Source organism: Hippopotamus amphibius, chromosome 9 (genome assembly GCF_030028045.1).
Source record: "Hippopotamus amphibius kiboko isolate mHipAmp2 chromosome 9, mHipAmp2.hap2, whole genome shotgun sequence".
Lineage (NCBI taxonomy): Eukaryota > Metazoa > Chordata > Mammalia > Artiodactyla > Hippopotamidae > Hippopotamus > Hippopotamus amphibius.
This window is the reverse complement of record NC_080194.1, coordinates 35079111-35104294: the sequence shown is the minus strand read 5'-3', so window position 1 is coordinate 35104294 and position 25184 is coordinate 35079111. Positions and strand designations below refer to the sequence as shown.

The 25184-nt window shown below is 39.0% G+C and overlaps 1 protein-coding gene across 3 annotated transcripts in view; it reads right to left on the bottom strand.

The window, feature by feature from the left end:
- DENND2B (DENN domain containing 2B) overlaps positions 1–17447 on the bottom strand; it is a 152762-nt gene extending 135315 nt beyond the window's left edge. For all 3 annotated transcript variants that reach the window (XM_057750140.1, XM_057750142.1, XM_057750141.1), the window contains exons 1-2: positions 17433–17447; positions 17053–17186 (exon numbers count right to left, since the gene is read on the bottom strand). The gene's annotated coding sequence lies outside the window, so the exon portion shown is untranslated. The remainder of the gene's footprint in view (positions 1–17052; positions 17187–17432) is intronic.
- Positions 17448–25184: the final 7737 nt, after the last annotated feature.

Sequence of the window (25184 nt, the reverse complement as noted above, 5' to 3'; positions counted from 1 at the left end):
TTTTGTTATAGTAACATCAGTCAACCTTTGCACTCCTGAGCTAAATGCCAAAATTACACAGTGATCTATCATCAAAAATTATTTTTAATAATCTACCAACTGACAACTCTTTCAATTTTGTTGAAAGCAAAAAATAAAAACCATCTAATTTGAAAAAGAATTTGTTACTCAGAGTCATTCACTTTCTTAAAAGTATTTTTAATTGTTCCTTAGCTAGCCAACTGGGAAGTTTTCACACACCAGGCACATCAATAGCAAGATTCAGGATAAGAAATCCTATGTCTTCTTTTTGTAAAGTGAGAGAAGAGTGACTGAGAAAGGGGACATCTTGAGGACAACTGTATTCACAGACCTGGAGGCTGCAGCACCAAGCAGCCAGTGCTCCAGAAACATGACCAAACGGTATGTCCCTCAGGTACAAACCACATCCTATCAAAAGCTTTCTCCTATCATGGGAGGGCTCTTCCTTCAAGTTAATCCTAACAAAGATGAAATGGGAATTCAGAATTTCATTTCTCTTATACAAAGTCATTTTCCAAAATGAGGGGTTTGTAATTAAGTGACCATTAACTAAATTCACCATCACAAAATTTAATATGGCTCAATTCCTTAACCTTTATAATGAGCCTGAAATGAAATCTCAATATACTGAAAAAGACTTCTCACAAATCTCAGTAAATACAGTACAAACAAAATAGTTTGAAACCTTGAAAGGAGGATCAACAAGTAAACTTACAAAAAAAATAGCAAAAAGATATGAGTCAAAGGAAAAAAAAACTTATGGTAGAAAAGAAAAACAAAGCCAATCCCTTTAATTGAATGCCTTCCTCACAGTAAACACTCACTCACTCAATCAAATTTACAGAATGGCTGATATTCATTCTCAAGGTATGAAACAGATTATCATAATGACTATGTAAGTACAGGCTGCAGAAGAAATAGTAAAAACCTAAGTCCAGACTAAATCAATGACTAGATGAATGTAATAAAAATAGAAATGATGCTACAGAAAAAAGCTAATCAGAAAAAGATTTTAATGAAAGAAATAGATTCAAAGAATGCAAAAAATGACAATCACAAGAGGGATGCAGCTCAGAGAACCACCCTGCAAATAACAGAAGTCTTTCAACAAATGACCTCAAGTCTGTAATTAGAATTATAATAGAAACAAACTGTCCAGAACTGATTAAAGAGTTTGGTCCAAAAACAAAAGATTTACAGAATGCTAAATAAGATCAACAACCAGGAACTAACACTATGACATTCCCATATTTTTTAAGTTGAAGAAAAGAAAAATCTCTGCATATAAGGAAGACCCAAATTTGAATTTCTTCCAGTTTTGCAGAGGATACAATTAAGGACCAGATATGCATAAAACAACTCTGAGAAAGTATTTCACCTCAAATTTTTTAACAAGATGAGAAGATGCCTTGAGAAAATGAAATTAAGAAATTTACCCATGACATACCTCAGTCTAAAATATAGCTCAAAGAATAATTTTAAGTGAGACTTAAAGTTTACAAAATAAGATCAAATAGCCACAATCAACAATTTCTTATTAAAAATAAATGTTAAATAGGGAAATAACGATTGTAAAGAATAAATCATTAGTAAAAATATAACAACAGTAAGAAGCAACAGAGGAGAGGAGTATGCCTATACTCATAATTAAAAGAAACTAAATTTTAGTAAGGGGTCAGTGAAAATGATGATATAATTTTTCCTATCCAAGTTGTAGACCCTCTGAATTCTATCCATGAACCTCTAAGGATTACATCATTCTGCAAATATTCATTAAACAGCTACAAGGTGACAGTAACTGCTGGGCACTGGGGATGCAAAGGTGGGGAGAATACAGTCTTTAAGCTACACAAGTTAAAACTGTTTGGCATTATGACCAGAACAGATGGACAGCCCAATGGAACAAAAGTCTAGAAACACACCTAAGTATATATATGAATTTAGCATATGACTAAAATTGGCATTTTCAAAACAGTGGGGAAAGAATGGATTCCTTAACAAATAACATTAGGACAATTCCTTGGCAAAAATAAAGTTAGCAGAGTAGTTAAGAGCATGGGCTCTGGGGTTTAACTACTTGAACCTGAATTCCTAACTTTGCCATTTACTAGCCAGGCAACCTTCAGCAAGTCAATTTCACAGTGATACTAACAGGGAAAATAACAGTGCAGACATCACAGGTTTCTTAAAAGTATTAAACGAGTCATTACATGTAAAGCATATGCCTGGTATTAGTGCCTGGCATATAATATGCACTCAAAAATATTAGCTATTATTATTTCATAACAGAATAAATTTCAGATTGAGAAAATATTTAAATGCAGAAAAAAATGACATCATAAGAGCGGTAGAAGAATATATAATGGATATTTACTTAATCTTGCTAAGGGAAGATCTTTCCAAGAATGACACTTCAGGTAAAAACTTTTGTTAAAAGATTAATAAATCTCACTACATTAAATTATTTTAAATGTTTATATGTGGAAAGCAATAAAGTTAAAAGTTAAACTGAGGGAAATACATACATATGTGTGTGTGCGTATATATATATATATATACACACATATATATACTGAGTCAATATCCCTAATATTAAAAGAGTTGGCAAAATCAGTAAAAATAAAATATAAAAAACTTGAACACGCAAATCACAAAAGAAACATAATTAAATGTCATTAAACGTGAGAAAATATTCAACCTCAGTAGGAATCAAATAAATGCAAATTAAACAACAATGCAATACCATTTTTAGTTTATCAGATTTGCAAATATTACTTTCATTCTTTTTAGTTTGGCAAGGATGGCTATAAACAGGCACTCACTCACCCTAGCAAAAGTGTACACACCTTAAAGACTTTCCAGAGGGTGATTTCACTAAACACATCAAAAGCCCTTGAAAATGTTCATCTCTTTCATCTATCCATTTTACCTCTATGAATGAATCCTCAAAAAAAAAAAAAAATCAGGGAACTGCACTAAAATACAGTCATCAGGATGTTCCTCACAGTGTTTTTATAATTAAAAAAACAGGGAAAAAACTCAATTTAAATAATAGGTTAAAGTGGACAAGTAGTATTTTGTGAGTGCATGTCATTTATTTGTTTTAAAACATTGGTACAGATTTTGGTATGTATGTAAACAATGGTCATCTCTGTATAGTGGGATTATGGGTGGTTTTTTTTTTTTTTTTGGCTCTGTTCTAATTTTCATGGAAAGAATATGAAATACTTGTATAAAACTAATTAGGGGGGAAATGCCCCATTCATGGGTCTTAAAAGTGATGAAGAGAGGAGAAAGAAAAGTAAATAAGTAACTGCCTATAATAATCATGCCTCCAGAGCACAGAGAGGGCTGGATTCTGCCTGGAGCTGGATTTTGAAGGATGAATTTGCCAGGGAATAAAGTCAGAAGGCCAAGAGAATATCAAGCACAAAAAATGAAAGGGAACAAGAGCCTGTGTTGGCAACCCCACACCATTCCAGCGTGGCAGGAAGGGGAGGCCATGTGTGAAGGACTTGAAGTAAAAGCCAGATGACAAAGATTTTTTAATGTCATGTTAAATGCGTTTGGAATTATCCTGTCAAAGAAGATTCGATCAAGAGCTTTTATGATTCACTTACATGAAGGTCAAGAAAAGGCAAAACAAATGGTAATAGAAGAGTGGTTAGGGCTCAGGATGCAGCTACTCTCTGGGAAGAGACAGAAAGCAATCTTTTGGGGCACTGGAAATGTTCTTGATCTGAGTGGTAGTTACATGGGCAAACACAAATGTTGAAGTCCGTTAAGCTATATGCTTAATATTTGTGCACTTTACTATATGTTATTTCTCATAAAAAGGAAAAGTGTTTTTAGCAAGGAAGTAGGGTAACTGACCCATATTTTAGAAAGCTCACTCTGGGAGCAGCCTGGGAGATTGACTGAAGAACATCCAAGGGCAGGCATTCTGAGACATTAAAGCTGCATTCCAGGAAAAAGATGGTCAACACTTTAAATGGGTTGGAGGCAGCAAGAGAGCAAGGAGGACTTTGGGGAAATGGAGTGACAAGACTTTATGAGTGTGACTACTGAGAGAGAAAGAGAAATCAGAGACGAGTCTGTAAAGGAGCTGGTGAATACAGGAGAAAAAAAGAGCAGCTTTCAAGAGATAAGTACTGAAACGGAAAGTCTGAGGTGCTTATGGATCGTCCAGCTGTCCAATAGCAATAATTATATACACTAACTATATGCCAGGTAGTTCTGAGTATTTTACATATATTAATCCATTTAACCTCCAAAAATCTTATGAGGTTGACACTATTACCCCATTTTACAGATGAGGAAACTGAGGCACAGAGAGGTTAAATGACTTGTCTAGGACCAGATATAATAAGTGGTGGAAAAAGGATTTTGAACCTAGGCCATCTGGCTCAAGAGTTCAGGCTCTTCAGGTGACCACTGAGATATAGGTGATGTAGTCTCTCTCTCACATAAAGGAAGTGGTTGAATCCCTGGCGATAGCTGAGCTCTCACAGGAAGAGAGTATGCAAAAATAAAGAATAATATGCTTCTTAGTGTTGTCACAAGGGTTAAATGAGATGACATTTGTAAACCCCTTTAGTGATACACAGGTCACAGAATCAGCACTCAATCAAAGGAATCTATTAAGGATAATTCTTCAACAAGATAATATCATACAAAAGGGACTGACTGGGTAGATTAAAAGAAGTTTAAGGGACAAAACAACCAGATATAGCGTGTGGTTATAGGTTCAATGTCAGTATGGGAAAAAAGATAGGATACTTGGGGATCAATGGGGAAATCTGAAACATGGCCTGGATATTAGTTAAAATATAAATTCACTGAACAGGAAAAGTGAAGATAATTAAAAATAGGACAATGAAATACAGTATGTATAGTACGATCTTGCTTTGGTAAAAAAAAAAATACAAATTATGTTCATAGATATGCTTAGAGAAAGATCTAGAAGAGGATGCACAAAGATACTAACAGTGGTGATCTCTGGGTGTTGGGAAAGTGAAGCTTTTAATTTTTTTATAATATACTACAATGCACATATAATATATATGTTTTTTAAAATATTTATTTATTCATTTATTTATTTGGCTGCACCGGGTCTTAGTTGCAGCATGCAGGCTCTTAGTTGTGGCATGCAGGCTCTTAGTTGTGGCATGTGGGATCTAGTTCCCTGACCAGGGATCAAACCCGGGCCCCCTGCATTGGGAGCACAGAGTCTTATCCACTGGATCACCAGGGAAGTTCCACATATTATATTTTTAAAAGAACCAATTTAAAGTTGAAGATAAAGATACTTTTGTATTTTGTAGTTCTCTATTAAAGAAGCCCACAGACAAGAAGAAAGCGAGCAAACCTCAAACAGTATACAAGCTGGTTCCAGATGCCAAGCAAAGGAGGGGAAAACAACCTCACTCTGGATGGCAATCCAAAAAGGCTCAATAAAACACTCCTCTTTTGCATCTGTCTTCTTTTGTTCTGAGCAGCTGCTTTTTCCAAATGATGGGAAAATTTAGCATGATTGCCTCCCCCTCATTTGTGTCATTCATTCTAAGAAAACAAGACACCATGCCCCTGAAGCAGGCGGAAGTAAAGAGCCTGAGAAATACCAAACGCCACGTGCCCAGTGTCCACATTGCAGGCAAAGCAACTTTCAGAGGAAGGGAAAAAGCCCCCATGGAGAAAGCTCTTCTTTGGGATTACACAGGCAGGAGAAATTCTTCTGGAAAGATTTCAAACTTACAGGTTTCATCAGGAAGTACTGCCCTGAATGGAACGTCCCAAACTTAATGCAAAGAAGCTAATTTTCATTTCTCTTAAATTTAAAGATGGGGTCAGGAGCAGACATAAGGGAGAGAGGGGAGGGCACAGTGTGGGCAAAACAAGTGAAGGGGGTACATTACTGCTGACAACACTCCCCTCTTGGCCAGGAATCCCAGCAAACTGGAAGCTGCCAGATCTACCTGGGAAATTCCAGTCAACCAGTTGAGGACCCTCACCAGTTCTTACTTTTCTTCAAAACTGCCGCAGCATTCAGCATATTGCCTGTTACACGGTATACATTAAACAAGTGAATGCAAGCATAAGTGAACAGTCTGAACTAACCCAGGGCTTATGGACCAAGCTATATAACCTTAGGGGCTTAAAGAACTTAATGCAAAATAGAATCACACGTTACTATTCTATATTAATAACATTTCATGCAATATGATCAAAAGATTGAAGCTCCAATACTCAGCACAGTATCTGGTGTTTAATAGGTCCTGATCAATAAGTATTTGTTGAATGCTGAATACTGTAGGATTTTTTCTGTAACCCAAACTCTCAGATCCAGTATGAGATATTATTTGAAGGTCTGTGTTCTCACTTTCTTGCTGACTTTTAAAGTTTTTCCTTAGAGATGGAAAAAGATTCCTGAGGATGGAAAAAACTTTTAAAGTATCATGCCCCAAAGGATTTTTGCTGGGCAAAAATGAAAGGAAAGGCATTCTCAAAGAAAGAACAGCCTGAGCCAAAACCTGTAGCTGTGAAAGACAGACTGGGAACCAGTGTGCAGTGAGTGTGGTGTGGTTCAGGTGTAAGACATTATCAGAAGTGGCAGGAGATACAGCATGAAAGATCGGCTCTGAAATATAAAGGGACTGTAATCTCATTAATCTGTGAATTCCCCAAAGCACTTAATCCAGTACCTAATATGCAATCAGTGCTCAGAAGCTCGGTAGGATGCACAGATGCATGCAAAACCTGAGCAAGCTTTTCAGCCTGGCTCAACACTGTTACAATCATTAACAACCTCATAGCTTCATCTAATGTTACTGAACTGCTTTTTATAATGCTCAGAAAATAATTTATCCACTGACACTTTGAAATACAAGCATCTTTGATTTATATGTGAATAAACCTGACTTGCTGGAAGAGTTTGTCACTCCTCAATTAATAATAAATGCTCACTGAAACTACAGTTAATTTTATAATACCTCTCTTGTAAGAATTTGTATTAAATATTTTCTTTGAAAATGTCTAAAAAGGCACATTCCTCTTCGGTTCAAAATTTTGTTACAACATAAAAAAATAAACTCTCAGATTCTTTTTGATGCCAAAAAAAAAAAAAAATTAAGTATCATACCCTGAGCCAATTCACTGGCCTGGTAAGGACTGTATCAATCTATTCTCATCATCTCTGGTTGAAAATTTATGTGGACTACATGTATGGGCCTGGGCTTTAGCACAACCCATCCACCCAAAGCATTTGTGGGCCCAGGAGGCAGGTCTTACTTCCATCGGGCTCTTGAGTTCTGAAAAAAACAGTGCAAGGTTGGGGTCCCTGGGGCCTGACTCCCCAGCCACAGCACAGCTCCTCTGACAGAGAGGTCCAGGCCCTCTCTTGGAAGCTGCTCCCATTCACTGTCCATCTGTTCCTTCTGCCCTTCCCCATCCCCTCCATCACTATTTCACACTAGTATATAGTGTTATCGTCTATCCCTACTTTCCTAACCTGGCTTGGCTTCCTTAAGAGAAATTATCATTTAAATACTAAAATGTTATTTATAACCATATACAGAATTAAGGTAAAATACCAGTTCTCCAGGCTTTTTACTCCCAAACTCTCTTAGAAATGTGGGTATACACATCTTACCAAAAAATTACGCCATCTTCAAAAACCACCACAAATTTCCAAAAACAAAAAAAAAACTGAAAGCTACTAGGCCCCTAACTACACTAATACCTGGATTGTTAGAAAGGCCTCCCAACTCCTTAAGGCTCCACTTTCCTCAATTCCAGTCCATTTTCTATACCACCAATTAAGTCACCTTCACTGGAGAGAAAAGACAGAGCAAGACTTAAAGCATTTTCATATGCCTCCCTGTCATTCTGAATTTAAAGTCTTCACAATAACGTTCACGATCCTCCAGGATCTGGTCTTTAACTTCTTCAGCTTATTGTATCTCCCATGGGTCTCTCTTATAAACCTGCTGATTCAGTTGGGATGGCCTAATTTCCATGCCAGTTTCTATCCCACACAAGCCAACATCATTGTACAGAGTAAAGAAACTGACCCCTAGGAATCAAACCTGGATTCCAGACACATTTCTGACATACACTAGTTGTGTACCTTTGGACAAGGCCTTTGCCTCTCAGGGCTCAGTTTCCCTGTTTATAAACAGATAGATTGAACAGATCATCTTAATAATCCTCCCAGCTTAAAAAAATTACTCTATGATTCCTATATGACCAACCAAATCCATCTCTTTTCCAAAGTCTACAAGTCCTCCATGAATTTTTTCTAAGCACTCCAGTTCACACTACTTTCTCCCTTCTCTGAACTCCTATGTCTGGAATTCAAAACAAATGAAACAGTGCATTCATTCAACTAAGATTTTCTGAGCATTTTCTTGGCCAGATATTACAGCAAAGCCTTGGTAATAAATATAAAACCAAGTAAGACCCAGACCTGTATATATCACCTTTTTTTTTTTTTTTTTTGGGCACACGGGCTTAGTTGCTCTGTGGCATGTGGGATCTTCCTGGAGATGGGATCGAACCCGTGACCTCTGCATTGGCAGGCGGACTCTTAACCACTGCGCCACCTAGGAAGCCCCTATATCACCTTTATATCCCTTTCCCCTCCACTATTTTGATCCAAGCAAAGTCATGTTAAACATGAACATCAAACGCATATGACACCATTTATTCATTTAACAAATATTTAAAGAAAACTTTCCACGTCCTATTCTAAAAAGTAAAGATACCAGTAAACAGATGGACCAACTCCCTAATCTCATGGCGTTTGTTTATTTTCGTGAAAGCAGGCAGGAAAAACACACAAATATGTAATGTAATTTTAGGAACAAAAACAAAGCAAGGATTAAAGATTGACTAAGTAGTTTACATAGGATGGTCAGGAAAATCTTCCCCAAGGAGGTGCACTTGAGCCGACTCTTGAATGAAGTGAGGGTACAAACTAGCAACGTTCAAAAGAGCATCCCAGGTACAGGGTAAAGGCTCTGAGACAGAGGAGACGGGGAGGAAGGTGGAGAGAAGGTGGGAGGGCTGGGGTTAGAGCACATAAGGACTTGGTAGTAAATGTAAATTCTATTTTTGAGTGTGATGGGTGGGATTCCTTATGAGGGCTAAAGAAGGGGACTAACAAAATACTTCAGTTGTTATGTGGAGAAGAGATGGGTAAAGAAGTTTAGGACCAGTTATAAGACTAAACAGAACCAGTTAAGGGCTTGGCATCCAGTCTCCAACTAAGCTCACACCTTGACTCTTCAGTTTATGAACTGTGTGATCTCAAAAAACTTCATTTCTCTGACCTCAGTTTCCACATCTTTAAGTGAGGGTAATAGTACCTACATCACAAAGTTGTCTGAAGGTTAAATTAATGCATGTAAAGCCCTTAGAACAGAGTCTGGCACAAAGTAAATATTCCATGAACGCTAGTACTTTAAAGCCATGGGATCACCTAAGAAAAGTGCAGATAGAGAAGAAAAGGGGCCTGGAGCCCAAGCTCTGGGGGACATCTCCAAAGGCCTCCATTCAACCCCAAACTTTTCCAAAAACCTGAATATCCTAAACCTTGTCTGGGGCCCCAAGTCCCCTGTAAGTGACTCACGATTTAAAGTTTTATAACTTGGGGACTTCCCTGGTGGTCCAGCGGTTAAGACTCCGCACTCCCAATGCAGAGGTCCCAGTTTTGATTCCCGGTCAGGGAACTAGATCCCGCATGCCGCAACTAAAACAAAATCCCACACACCACAACTAAGGATCCTGCACACAATGACGAAGATCCCATGTGCCGCAACTAAGACTCTGAGCAGCCAAATAAATAAATAAATATTTTTTTAAAAATAATAAAGCTTTATAACTTAATACTTTATTTTTTTAACAATACTTTATAAAGCTCTTTAGGCAATAATTATATGTTCTAAGTTCAGGGTTGGGTTTTTTGCTTTTGTTTTTGTTTTTCATATACTTGTATACCCCCATGTGCTTGGCATGGAGTCAGACACACACTAGGGTGTTTGAAACTCACTTGTGGACACATCATGCAAATTAAAAATTTTATCGTGAATATACTATACTTTCTCTTAAGGGAAAAAAAAAGCCTCTTCTTCTTCTAGGAACAATGTGGATTATAAGACATCTTTAACAGTACCCCATCAACATCAGGCCTATCTTGGCAAAGATAGTCACAATGGCCAAAGCATCTGTCGTGCCATTTTCCCTTCTGACTTCCAATCCTTATGCTTTGTGTATAAACTTTTCTGTCTCTTCTTTCCCAGAGATTTGTCTAGGTGTAAAACCCTCTCCTACCTGGCCACATGCCACACTCAGGCCCCGGCCCCCAGTGCCCATAGCCCTAAAAAAATCTGGACAGGACACTGAAGCCAATTTATTCCTTAAAAAAAAACAACAACAACAACAGCATCAAAACTTAGGTGAAAAAAAGGGAAAGAAACGGGATCAGCCAAATACACATCCAGAGAATCATCTAGGAGGACTCCTCCCATCAATGCACAGGCGTCACAGTGCCTTTGGCTAGTAGCTACGAGTATTTATAAAATGACCTCAAGTGATAAGAGTTTCCAACAGAACAAAGGTGCAAGTCAATGAGGGGAAAAAGAAGTTCTAAGAGTTTATTTCTTCACTCAGTTTCCACAGAACTATAAGCCCTTCTGCTTTCTTCCCTGTGGCACCCACGTACCTCCCCACACCCCCAGCCCTGGTGATAATCACAGAAAATAATGCTGACACACCAGGACCAACTCTTGATGTGGCTTCAACCACGTCTGAGCCTCAGATCCTGAGATCTGCCCCTGGCCCCCCAGGGACCAGTAACAATGACAAGGATATAGGAACTAAGTAGGCGATCTGAATGTGGACAGAGCTGAGCAATTGAAACTGCTCCCTGACTGGCTTTCTTGCTTATATCTAAATCTGGAATAGACAAAAGGCTGCTGAATGTTATTTTACTAATACCTTTCAGCAATGCTAGTTCTAACTAATTTGGACCACTGAGCCACTTATGGGGGTTTTAAAAATGGTCCATCTGAAATAAGATACAAAGTGGCCTCTGCCCATCTCCCATGACTCTGCTATCACTTTCTGTATAAACACTCTGGTCCTAAATTCTATTCTAATTCAAGGCAGTGACCTGTCAAAACACAGATGTGGGGAAAAAAAACAGCACAACAAAACGCTCACAGCTGTTATCTCTGATTAATTGGACATTAACGACGCAAATGAATACTCTGACCTTAAATCCCATTTTTCCACACCCTTCCTCTTCCCTATACAGCACTAAATACTCATTTGTAAGCTGGTTTTCCTCATCCCTAGGTCTCTGTGTATAGATTCTAATGTCCACTGAGAAGCAAAAAGCTTTGATTCCCCTCCCATGGTAGTACAAAATTTCAGGAAAACTTCCATTCCCTTTGGATCACAGTGTTAGAATCACTCTGGTTTGTGCAGAAGCCCTTCGGGTCTAAGCACCTAGAATCCATCCCTGGCTCAGGTGGCAACACCAGACTTTCAGGAAAAACTTCTCCAGGTGATCCTTACTACTAACTCATTGGGCACTTTCCAATGCAGGAAATATTAAACTAAGTGCAGCTCCCAGCAACAGTAAATGTAACCTAACATGACTAATAGCAAAAATAACTGACTGGGCCCTGTTCACTCACTAGAAAATATATGCCCACATGTTGAGCCTTTTCATTAGGGGTCATCTCAGCACCTAGAGCAGAAGAAGCCAGAGTGACGTACAAACAACCACTTCTCCACAGCAGGACTCTAATCGAGGGTATCCAAAAATTACTTCGTAGTAACTTCTTAACTCTACCCACTCATCAATTCATCAAACAGCTAATATTAAGCATGTTCACTGAAGAAAAGCAATGCTTGTCCATAGCAGATACACAGTAATATTAGTTGAACACCAGAGTGTATGAATGACAGCAATACAGAGTGCTTCCTTGAAGACCAGTGTCTGACAAAATGTCCCAAGACACTGACTCTTTCATTAAAGGCTGTACCTACTCTACTCTAGACGTCGAGAAAGGGAAGAGAAGGGAGAAGGAGGAAAAATCCACAAATATCTATATTCAAACTCGTCCTCAGCTAAATTAACACCCAAGATCCCAACTTCATGTCAAAGAGACAAAAAGCCACCAACACTGACACTTGTCCACTCAAAGTAGTTTCCAGAACACTGACAATCAGAGTTCGCAGTATATCCTAATCACTATGGCCCTTTATCACAAGAGATCCATTAAAAAGTTTTCTTTCTTATGCTATTAATAAAGGGTTAAGCAGATTGTTTCTATCATATTTGCTCGGGGGTCCTAAATTCCAGTTTGAACAAATGATTCCCACGCTTCTAGAAAGGCCTTAACTGGGTTAGTCTGTACTTTTAGTGCAATCTTGCAAAGGCTAGATTCTTTTTAGGTCCTTAAAGGACTTGAGCAACATTCTTTTGGTGATAATTTGTTTTAAAAGATCATCTCCAGAGTTTACATATGTTCCACAATTACTCATGCTGATAGGGGAGAAAGAAAGCACATTTTATTTCCAAAAGACTCCCTTCAATCTGAAAGCTCTAATTGCCAACATATCTGATACTGACTTCCTGCATAAAACAACACAAAAACAACAAGTATAATAATAGATCTAAAAAGCAAGACTTAAACAGAGAAAGCTCAGCCTGCTTAGCCAGAGAAAGAGAAAGGAAGGATGGGTACAGAAGAGACAATCTGCACTTTTGGTAGCTGACGTTAGGAAAGACAACTTGTCCACCTTGTGAACAACTGTGCATTGAAGAGGGATGGGAAAACAGTAAAAGTAAGAAACTCTAAAAGAAAACTCAGGCTAACAACAAGGAGATAATCTGTGATCATCAGTTTGGAAAGCTCAGAAAACACTTCCTGGAGAGGTTGTGAAGTCTTCTGAGAGAGCAAATCTCTTGAGAAAGATTTAAGGATATCTGGAAGTGGAGATTTAAGGATATTTGGAGGTGGAGTGGGTTAAAATAGTTAAAGCGTTCTACCCTACTAGGAGATTACATCTGAGCATCAAAAGGATATTCTAGTCCTATTTTTCTAAGCTTTTAGCTATGTTAGAAAATCTAAATCATTCCTTTAATAAATTATAAAAATGACAGATGCTTACCAAATATAAAAACATTAACAACTGTGTAAGAAATGAGCCAAAAATGCAACCAAACATCTCTGACATTTAAACAAGAGCACTGCCAAAGTCTCTTTTTCAGACTCCAAATCTCAAAACTAACCTCAAGAGCATTCACACAGAAATCCATACCAAAAGATCACCAGTAAATTAACGATGAGATCTGCCATTCTCCAGAGAAAATCCTAGATGGTTTTCCTTTCTCATCTATAACCACAGACTACAGATAAAACAAAATGGCTTTCAGGTGATACAAGATACAAAATGGGAGAAGGAACCAAGGGACTTATCAGAGCATGAACTACAGTTCATCCTGAGAGATTACCCTGATCTAAAAGAACTAGATAAACTGAGCTAAGCAATCCCTCCAACATCGAATTCCAGACACTTCTAAATAAATGGCAAAGCTGGAAACTTAACCCATATCTTTGGACTCTAAATCCCCTACACTGAGAGGCCACATTCCTCAGAGGTCCAAAACCCAAACCGAGTCATGTCCTGACGCATTTAGAGGTGCTGGTGAGAATTTCACATACCAAAGCCTCATTCAATAGGGCAAGCTCTCCAGTTAGAGGCTTTTAAAGGTAAAAATTGATTTGGAGAACTGAGATCAAATTTTGGTTTTGCATTTTTTTTATTTTACAAGAAACACGGTTGACTCTAACATCAGTTAAAACTTCTCTAGTTGACAAACTTGATTTTTCTGTCAGCTGCCCTTTTTTGTGTAACTTCCTGTTACCTGATATTCCTTGGCCTAAGAGCCCTCTTCAGAGCACTGACACATTCAGAGGAGGAAAAGACCTAGAGGTTGCACAAGGAAGAACAAGAAATCTAGATTGTATGCATTCAAAGTGTGAGACAATTTCAGCAAAATGGCTCCACCCACTGCTGCCCTTCCTGAGCCCATTATCTGCAAAGAATCAAAGGGCCTGGCTATAAACTTGGGTAGTCAATGGCCCCGTAAGCTCCCTAGTTGTACATATGAACAACACAATTAACTGGTAAGAAATGTGGCCAGGTAGAAAGAGCTTTGCACATGTCTAAATCCTGGCTTTCCGATGTCTTCTAAAGTCCCATACACAGTAAGTACCCAAAGGCATCCTACTGCTCCTCCATAACAAAAAGTGAAATAAATGTACATGTTCTCTTAATTGGTCTTAGTAATAATAAAGGTAATTTCAATTCATTTTTACCTTGCTAGTGCCAAGTTCTAAAATAAAGCATTTATAAGAAGCAACGGAATGTTGGAGGAAAGGGCATCTCAACTTAAACTACATCTCTAGGGCAGAGGCCTAAAGCTCCCAAGTTGGGAGCTCAACTTTGCCACTTAGGAAGGCTCTTAAACAAATTATAACATTGATCTACATCCCTGGGTTGTCAGGAAAGAAAAAAATTTTCACCAAAGCATTGTGAAACATGGGGAACGTAAAGGACAAACCGGCGGTCATGCTGCTTCACATACACGTTCCATGCCAAAGCTCACCTGCTCCCACCCAGCTCTTCTCTAATCCCTGGCAGCCCTGTGGTCTGTGCAACCCGTTCTTACCCAGTGAACAAAGCCATCGAAGGGTATGGGAAAGGGGGCAGGAATTTACACACCTAGATATCCTGACTACACTCATTTTCTTTAACCTGCTCATCAAGAACTACATCTTGCACTTTACCTAAAATGAGCGTCACATTCCTTGAACTCAGATGTCACATTAATCTTCTAAAAACACTGCCCATCACTTCTTTTCTCAAAAATCTTTAAATCCTTTAAATGTTATAGGATAAAGTTCTAGCTCCTGAGCCAGAATTCAAGCTGACCTGCTTAAACTGAAGCTTCCACTGCCATTGTTGAAGGCAGCCGTGGAAGCACGAGCTTTAGTCAGACCACAGAGAGCTGGAATCCCAGCGCTACCTCTTACTATTTGTGTGATCTTGAACAGGTTATTTATCTTTTAGATATCTCTCTTTAAAACAAGAACAGCAATACCTACTTCACAGCACTAGAGGTTGAAAGAGAGAACATGGCATATGGCACAGAGTAGATGCTCAGTAAGTATCACTTCTCTCCCTAGCTCCAAACCAAAAAGGTCTACTCTCTTCTCTTGAAAATTCTCCCCATCAACTTTCCACTAATTTCAGAACCAGACTTTGCTTCAACACCTAACTGAAATCTTTTCTCTTCTATGAAGCTATCCTGGCTCATAATCATTTTCTCCTTTGAGCTTCTACAATTCTTATATTCTAAACCAATGGATCTAAAATTTTTATTCTTCTGTGTCACTCCTCTTTCCCCGATAAGTCCACAAGAACAAAGTTTTTATCAGTTATCAAGCCAATAACAATTTAAGTGTTCAATAAAAAAAATGCTTTGAAGACACAGTTGCCCTTCTGGCCCAGTTAGGGGATAATACCACTTCCCACATACACTTGAGCAAATCTCGCCCATATCTTGGGGAGTTTTTCCAAGCGTGATATTTATTGGGTAAATGAAAATGAAGCTTTAACATATGTAGTCACAGCGGAACTCTCAGCTAAGCCAGCAGAGTCCAAGAAACTTTAATTCACTCTGTGCATTCAACAGGTTCTTTTTGAGCTCTTGCTTTGTGCTGTCCTTAATTCAGCATGGGAGACAAACTATGAGCTTTCTGGAACCTAGACTACTTCTGATCCTTTAGAAACCCCTATTTCTGAAAAATCTTATCAATGAAGGGATTCACTTTCTGAAAATATTACTTGGAGGACAAAAAAAAACTCAGTAATACAGTCACTTGGGTTTTAACCCTGTGGCCCTATCCTAAGATGGCCAATTGATATATGCGCACATAAGAGCTCAAAACAGTCCTGGAGATGGAATAATGACCCCTTCACCATTCCCAAGACCCTGCTGCACAAACAGCAGAAACACCTGCATGGGGATAAAAACAAGAGACGACTAAAGCAGCATTAAGGCAAATTCTCTCAGTGAAGTTGTTTTACTCAGTTCAAGTAATTATAAAGCACATTTTCATAAAGACCACAGGAAAATGCAATAATCTCTTCAGAAACACTTTAAAACGTTCTGTCTCTTGAACTCTACAAACTACTAAATTCTTTAATAAGACAACATAAACCTTGGCTAAAGTGTGTTCCTTTAGTCTTGGGTCACTAAAAAAATACACTTTTAATACTCAGTGCACTTCAGAAGAAGGGCAAAAAAGGAAAGGTAATCAAAGTGATAGAGTGCCAAGTTAATTTTCCTTTGTTTGAGTTCCGTGTGTGTGTGGTGTGGTGTGTGTGTGTGTTGAGTTCCGGGGGGCGGGGGGGCGGGTGTGTGTGTGTGTGTGTGTGTGTGCGCGCGCTCCTGAACGAGCCTGCACACAAACTAGCACAGCTCCAGGTAAGAGCCACAGAGCAGCTCGGGCGCATCCAGGGGCTCGCACAGAGCCCAGTCCCAGGACCGCTCGGACTTCGGGCTCCTCCTCGCACGCCAAAGCTCTGCACTTCCCCAGACCCTCGGCTCCATGTTCCCCACCCCCAACTGCGCGCCCCAGCCCAGCCGGGAAGTAGAGCTTGCCACGACCGCCCGGAGGGCAGCCCCCACCAACCCAGCTCATCTGTGTCTTCGGAGGCCCCGAAACGCAAATACTCACAGAGCTGGAACAGCTCGGGGGCAAGGAGTGGTGAATAGCGGGAAAAGGGCTAGGACTGCAGCGGCAGGGCAGGGCGCGGCAGAGGCAAAGCCGGAACCGGCGCCCCTCCTGTCCGCCACCCGGCCTGAAGCAAGGGCACTGGGGCAAGCAAGCAACCTCCGGGCGGGAAGACGGGCAGGGAAAGCCCGGGCGGTGGCCTGGACGCACTTACCTCTGCGCTCCCCAGCCAGGCTGGGCGCTCGCACGGATGGGGGCTTGACTGCAGCCGCACAGCCCGGAGGAGGAGCCGCTCCGGGAGAGAGGGCGGTCGTCGGGCGGGCATCCGCGCCCGGGGCTGCGGCCCGGCTGGAGCGAGAGAGAAGGGAGGGAGGACAGATTTGAGTGGAGGGGGGCGTGGAGGAGGTGTGCCTCCACCCGAGACAGAGAGGGTGGGCTGCTGGAGCCTGGCGGAGGGGAGTGCTCGGAGGCTCTGGAGGGAACAAGAAAACCGCGCTGAGAGTGCGCAAAGGGGGAAGGGAGGGTGCTGTGGATGGGAAGATGGGGGTAGGGGGCAGGATGAGGAGTTGGTCCTCAGACTGGACCGGCCCTCACCTCCGACCATCCGACCAAGAATTGTCTGGGTCTGGAGCAAAGCACAAGGGGGTCTGAAACTTTATGTCATTTTCTCATACACACGTGACCCCCCTGCAGTCCAGATGGTTTCAATCACTGGAGGAAAAAAGCGGCTCTGCTGGTATGCATGAAAAGCCGGAGCTGGGAGAGTCTGGGAAAAGCTGCCTGTACTGCCTGCCTGCCTTCAGACTAACCGATGAGCTCTTTTCGCTCTCTCAGCCCTAGGCTGGGGGAGCCCTGCAAAACCCAAAAAGACACTAAAAGAAGCTACATTTGGTATTGCAGAAGTAGCGGAAGAGCTCTGAAAGCACTAGGGTTCCAAGGCATCTGGTCTGAACCGAAAGTTCTAAGGGCATTCTGAGAATTTGTTTTAAATAATCCATTAGCTTGCAAAACCAAAAGCTAGAAAAGGGTGTCATTACAGATAAGCAATGGAATACTAGCAGTGAGACTCTGTGATTTATTAGTGGAATTCTGAAAGAAATTGTTAACTTGGTATGACAATCCTCTTGAAAAAGAAAAATGCAAGTCACTTAAAATCGAAACCCATACATACTTGGTGGGATGTTAGGAAGCCATGTAACCCAATTTCTCATCCCATAAATCACTATAAATAGAACTCAATGTTGAAATGCACAAAATTGACTTTCACAAACCTAGTTACATTTTGAAGGAGCAGACATGTATGAATGACCATAAACAGGCTCTAAGGTCAAGACATGTTTCAAAGCCCAAGCCAATTCAATTGTCACATATCCTAAAAAAGTATTTACTCAGCTGCAGGGCAAGCATCAAAAATAGTGGGAGTTTAAGATATCAATACATCTTGGAAATAATTTAACTTGCTCTTGATCGAACAGAAAAAGAGGCAAAAACCAAACAGATAGTCTATTGTTGCTTTGCCAAAAAAGGATATTAACATGAATTACTAGTATTAATACTTTATCTCAATAAAATTGGTGCCAGAGGATAAGCTTGGCCTTTCTAGCAGAAGGCCTTACATAGTTGTCTGTGTGAAAAATATGTCAGTCTTAGGTAAAGTGAATTGGTTCTACATTAGGAAAACCCAAGAGTGTAATTTTTCTACTGAAAAACACAGGAGACAACTTGAAACTAGGGAAATCAAAACAAGCTCTACTCCAAACTCAAAATCTAACAGAGTGAGTTTCTACTCTAGTTCACTGACATGCTTGAACCCTTCAAGATACTTAGGCTATTTGGATGGACTAAGCCTTCTCTAGTCTTCTCCATTCTCAAATTAGGATGATTCTGCCCTCCACAAGCAACAAGAGAAGTCATGTAGAAGAATCCTTAGGGAACACAAGCCACAAAATTTAACAACGCTCCAGGCAAATTCCACCTGCAGCTCCCAAGCTCTGTACAAAGGTTCTTAAGTTTCCCACTTCCAAAACTATTAAAACTTTTATAAAAATCTTGTTCTTCTTGTGTGTGACACCTGTAAAGAAAGCCAACTGAAAGGAAAGCATCAAGATTTTCTCTATTCAGACCCAGGACAGTAACTGTTTTCATCTCTGACGGCTGCTGCTGCCTCTTACATGTGCTAAAAGAAATGTAAGAGGGCAATAATTACATACAAATAGTTGTTATTTTTGTTTGCCAATGCTTTGCAAATTATGCATCGAACTTTTTTAATTCCTAAGAAAAACCTTAATTAGATATGCTCTTTCATAAAGAAAAGTAACATCCCTTAAATTTTCTAAATATAGTCTTGAGTCTAAACTCCACTGATGTCAGTATTAGTGAATCTTAATACTGGCCAAAGATTTATTAGGGACACTGACATCTAAAATGTTTTTAATGCTGTTCTAAATGGTGTTAATTAGTGATTTGCATTAACCTAGTGTCCACATCACTTGACAAACAAAGCCAGCTACGTATAAGATGCTAAGGGAGGTATAAGCTCTATGAGGACAGGGACTAGGTCTATCTTACTAAAACTATACCCTATGTGCCTAGAACAGTGCCCAGCATGAAAGAGGTGCACAATAAATATATGCTGTTTGAATAAATGAAAGATAAATAAAAACACTCCTCATAAGTTTACAATCCTGTAGAGGCATGTGACTTGTAAACAACAGAATGAAGTAACAGCTTTAGAAAGGATACCAGCAACAAAAAAAAAAGGAAGGAATAATTAGCATTAGCTGGCTTTGGTTTTAATCACAATATATATATTCAGAAATGTGTAGAGACTGCCGCAAATAAGAAGTGTTTATAAGAAGAATTTGGTATATTTCACGCCTAATTTAAGGATCTCAGAGATACACTTTCCCATGTCCCCATTATGCAGTCCCCTCAATACAGAGCCAAGACAAGATTTCAGCATAAACATCCTGGCTCTAATTTGGATAGCATGAATGCTGTTCCTTTCATCCTCTCTCATACGTCTCCTCCACCCCCGAGCTATTTCCTCTGTACTGTCTTCTGCCAGTCTAATGAAAGTTTCCTAATCTTTAGAAGCAGTAGCTTTGGTTCTCTTTGTGTGGAGAAGTACAATACACTCTGATTACATGGTTATATTCCATACAGATGCCTGGCAACACATCTTATAGCTAAGGTTCTGTTTAATACTTTAACTTTGAGGGGCTTATAATGCAACTATTTTGCTATATACCAAAATAGCACTCGATGTCACGGAGATGGGCTTTACTTCCTCTTGCTATTTTAAATCCTGCACTTGAGCATGGTGAGTAGTTTAGGTTTTCTGGTTCATGGATTTTGCTTTGGCGTGGTTTTTTTTTTTTTTTTTTTTGAGGAACAAAGGAAAAAAAGATTTTCGAGGAAGTCTTTCAGGTGTACAGGTCTAGTAATCATGAAGCAGTTATTTCCTCCTAGGTACTCTGCCTATAATATATGCAGTCATTAAAAGGGCAATGTGGCCTTATTTATGCCACATGATCCAAATAACCAGGTTTCTCTAAGGCAGGTAACTGAGAAAGATGGTCAGCCCAGATGACCCTTAAGTCATGCTTTTCCACACATCACTTCCTTTTTCAAAATTTTTTATTTTTAATAAAAATAGTATGTTTTGTTGAAACAGCTGACCTTAAATGCTAAAGATTAAAATCCTAAAACATTTTTTAAAGAAAATAATTATTAATAACTAATCCATAACCTCAACAAGTACTATTTAAATCCAATCCTGATTTCCATTCTCCCTAAAATTAGGTAAAGCCTCATTTCTAAAGCACGCCATATTTACCCTTGAAGTTTTTCCATAAGCTTTAAGACTTTGGGCCAGTTTTGACATAAAACAACCTCTGGTCTGTAATTTCCAGGGGCCCAGCACACCTCAGAAATAGCGATCAAGGGTGCAAAGGGATGACCTTGTCACTCCCTTGGCGTTTTACTTTCCTTTTTTCCAAGCCCCTCAAAAGGCGAATGGGGCGCATGTTCACACAGATGTAACAAAGTCAGTAGTATGAATCCTCAACATGACTAGTTTTTGCAATCAGTGAAGCATAATATTGTGTACTAGATTACTAATTCCTACATCTCCTAACCCTTCAGAATCATATAAGAAGCTTGTCAGAAATATGGATTCTGGCTCCAGTCCCAGATCTACTGAATTAGAATCTCCAAGGTTAAGAAACACTAGACTAAACTAATTGTAAGATCTTTGTCAGTTCTTTGTAGGGAAATTTTCCCTTAGAAGAAGCCCCTATATCACCACACATTCATACAGGCTTTCCAAAAGGAATAAAGCAAGATATTATACGAATTGAAATAGAATAAAGTTCTTTCCTTCACAGTAAGCAACATACTTGGGCACAATTATATTTACAGCCTATGTTCGACAGGAAAAAAAAATCCTTAAACGGAATACTTTAAAAAAATGATTCTGGGGCTTCCCTGGTTGCGCAGTGGTTAAGAATCCACCTGCCAATGCAGGGGACATGGGTTCGAGCCTTGCTCCAGGAAGATCCCACATGCCTCGGAGCAACTAAGCCCGTGTGCCAAAACTACTGAGCCCATGTGCCGCAACTACAGAAGCCAATGCACCTAGAGTCCGAGATTTGCAACAAGAGAAGCCACGGCAATGAGAAGTCCGTGCACCACAACAAAGAGTAGCCCCCGCTTACCGCAACTAGAGAAAGCCCATGTGCAGCAATGAAGACCCCCAACACAGCCAATAAATAAATAAATAAATGTTTTTAAAAAAATGATTCTTACTATACAAGGTATGAAAAAGTTTAAGATTTAAAAATTGAGGAACCAGCAATGTATTATTATGCAAACATTACAGTACTAATAGGCTACTGAAACTATTGATTACATTTCTATTCTTTGTAATCAAGTAAAAATAATCCACAGTAACAACTGACTAAATATATATTCTATTAAAAGCTACTTAATTTTTAAAATTGTGGGGGGAAAGAATCACAGAATCCAAAATTGTGCACAAAAATTTTTAACATGTGACCTAAGAAAACACATTACAAAAAAAAATTAGTTATATATCATAATATATACCTGGTTTAAAAACTTCAAAAATAGTATAAAAGAATATATAAAAAAGTCTTCCTTCCCACTCTTGTCCTCCAGTTCCTCTCTCTTCAGCCAATCATTACAGTTTCTTGTATATTTTTTCAGAAATGTTCAAAGGGAATGCAAAATTATTTATGTGTGCATAATACATTTTTGAGAGGAGAGGTTCATATCCTGTTACAGATTTTCGAAGAGGTTCATAATCTCAAAAAAGGTAAAAATCACCATTCTACAGCAAGGCTAAGGGTTCAAGCTCTACCCCAGTCTATTGGTAGGATTAGCAGAATTCAACTTTCAGTTTGCTTGTGAATACTACTATGCATAATTCCAGACTACAAAATAGCTTCAGCAGGCAATGTTGGTTAACATACAGCTGTGGTTTAAAAATACCATAGCTTACTGATGAGCTCAGTGACAAGACAAGAACAAGGACGCAGATGCAGAGAATGGACTGGAGAACTCGAGGTTTGGTGGGGCAGGGAGTGAAGGGGAAGCTGAGACGAAGCGAGAGAGTAGCACAGACATATATATACTACCAACTGTAAAATAGATAGGCAGTGGGAAGTTGTTGTATAACAAAGGGAGTTCAACTCGAGGATGGAAGATGCCTCAGAGGACTGGGACGGGGAGGGTGCGGGGGAGTCGAGGGAGGGTGGGGGGGGAGTCGAGGGAGGGAGGGAATACGGGAATATGTGTATAAAAACAGATGATCGAACTTGGTGTTCCCCCCCAAAAATAATAAATAAATAAAATTTAAAAAAAAACAAAACACCACAGCTGTTTGTAAATAACCTCCTGATTTTTATGTTTTTCTCAAACAATCCCTCCAATAAATAGTTCCTTCTGTTGACTGACTGACAATGAAAATCTGTAAGAAATTTCTGGCATACACATACACAAAGACAGTAGATATTTTTCTCTCACAACCTGAAAATTTTCTATTGGGATAAAACAAAGATTTTATTTATATCTACACAGAAGTTAATGGGGGAAATTAACGTAGTACTCCTGGTAGATATAATTAACATACATTTTGGGTTATTAATAAAGATCTTAAGAATCTATCCTTTAAGATATAAATTAATTTGTTAAGATAGTAAATCTCATTTGGATTTCAGTGATCATTATGTTCTTAAATGTTTTAGGTGAGATTTTAACATATAAAATTGCAAATAAGTTATTAGTTTGTCAAAGTATTTAAGGGATAATGGAACTGAACTATTTCCCTTACCCCCCTTTTCATAGTAGAATCTATTTCCCTTGCCTGAATAGTGCCTTTCACTCTCCCCTTCCAAAGTACATGATAGCTATAGAACATAAAACCAAGGTTCTTTTTCTATAGTCAGCTTACAAAAAGATTCAGTCAGGCCTACGTTCATTTCTTTTCTTGTTCCGTAATGTCGTTTGGGGTTTTATTCCAAATACCAGGCTATTTAGTATTTACTTAAAGAAACTATTAGGATAAATAGATGTAGAAAGAATGATAGAATTAGAGGACCATCATTTTATAATCGCTAATAAAATAATGGATATATTAAAAAAAAAGTATTAGAATAGCTTGCCGGTGATGCTGGCTGGGCTGGACCTGAGAGAGAATGAGATGAGATGCCAGGTGCTCATTAGATGGATAAGAGACAAGAACAGGCTCAGAAAGGCTAAGATGGAAGGTCTCCTCACTCATCTGTCTTGCTGAATGGTCCTTTTTCCTTCTCTCAGGGGCTTGAAGATAATTTTTGATTGGGAGATATTAAAGACTAAAAACTTAGTGATCTGAAACAGTAGTTATCCATCTTTCTTCCAATGGTATTGGCCTTAGAGCTAAGCAAATATCTCTAGATTAAAGAATGATTTGTTCTTGTCACTAAGTTCACTGAATTTTGCCCAACAAGCATCCCTGAAATAAGAATTGTAAGTCCACATTACTTGCAAAAAAAAATCCTATAGTAAATAAGAAAAAAAGATTATATAAATAAAGCTATTTATTCATTTATTTATTCACTCAAGTGTTTATTAAACATCTGCAATAAACTGATTTTGATCATGGGGAATAAAAGAGAAATAAATTGTACAAACAAGTTTATAATCTAGTGAGGAAGGTTTCAATATATGTATAAACAACTAGTCAGAATAAAATAAGCGGTATAAGAGAGAGAGAGGAGGAAATATAGGAATTTGCAGTAGTAGAGATTCTTACTGAGAACTGAGGGATAGAGGGCTGGAACCGAACCTTAAATGATTGTTAGAATTTCCACTTCAATAAATAGAAAAGAAGGGGAGATAATTCAAAACCAAAGGAAGTGCCTGAGCTGTGAAATAGTAGCTTCAGGAAAAATGACTGGTCCTCATTTGAATAGAGTCACACAGGCTAAAAAGGTAGATTCAGTGGAAAACAGTTTGGCAGTTCCTCAAAAAGTTAAACAGAATTACCATATATTCCAAAGATTAAAAACAGATGTTCAAATTAATGCTTGTACACAACTGTTCATAGCAGCACTATGCACAGTAATCAAAAGGTAGAAATGACCCACTCCATCAACAGATGAATGGACAAACAAAATGTAGTATATGCGTATAATGAAATATTATTTGGCCACAGAAAGGAATGAGGTACTGATACACACTACAATGCGGATGAACATTCAAAATGTCATGTAAGTGAAAGCAGCCAGACACAAAGATCACCATATTGTACGGTTCCATTTATATGAACTATCCAAAAGAGGTAAATTTGTAGAGACAGAAAGAAGACTTGTGGTTGCCAGGGGCCAGGGTGAGGGAGAAATGGGTATAAGGCTCCTTTGGGGGTGATGAAAATGTTTTGGAACTAGACAGAAGCGGTGGTTGCACTGCACTGAGAATGTAATTAATGCCACTGAATTGTACATTTTTAAATGATTAACTTTTATGTTGTATGAATTCCACCTCATTTTTTTTTAAAGGTAGATTAAGGGTCTGTGGTACATACTACTAGTGCTTACTAATATTCTTCCCAGTCCGCAGAAGTTTATATCATCCAGTCACCCTACAGTTAGGCAGGGCCATGTAGCTGTTTTAGCAAACAGGCTGTGAGCAGAAGCAATGCATGTTACTTACTGGCCAAAGCATTGAAGAATGGCTGAGAGATGCCACGTCTCTCTTCCCTTCCACATGGACCCAAAGCCATGTGAGACAATGGAGAAGACTGTGTCCCTGAATAAACTAGGGCCTCCCTATTGACCCATG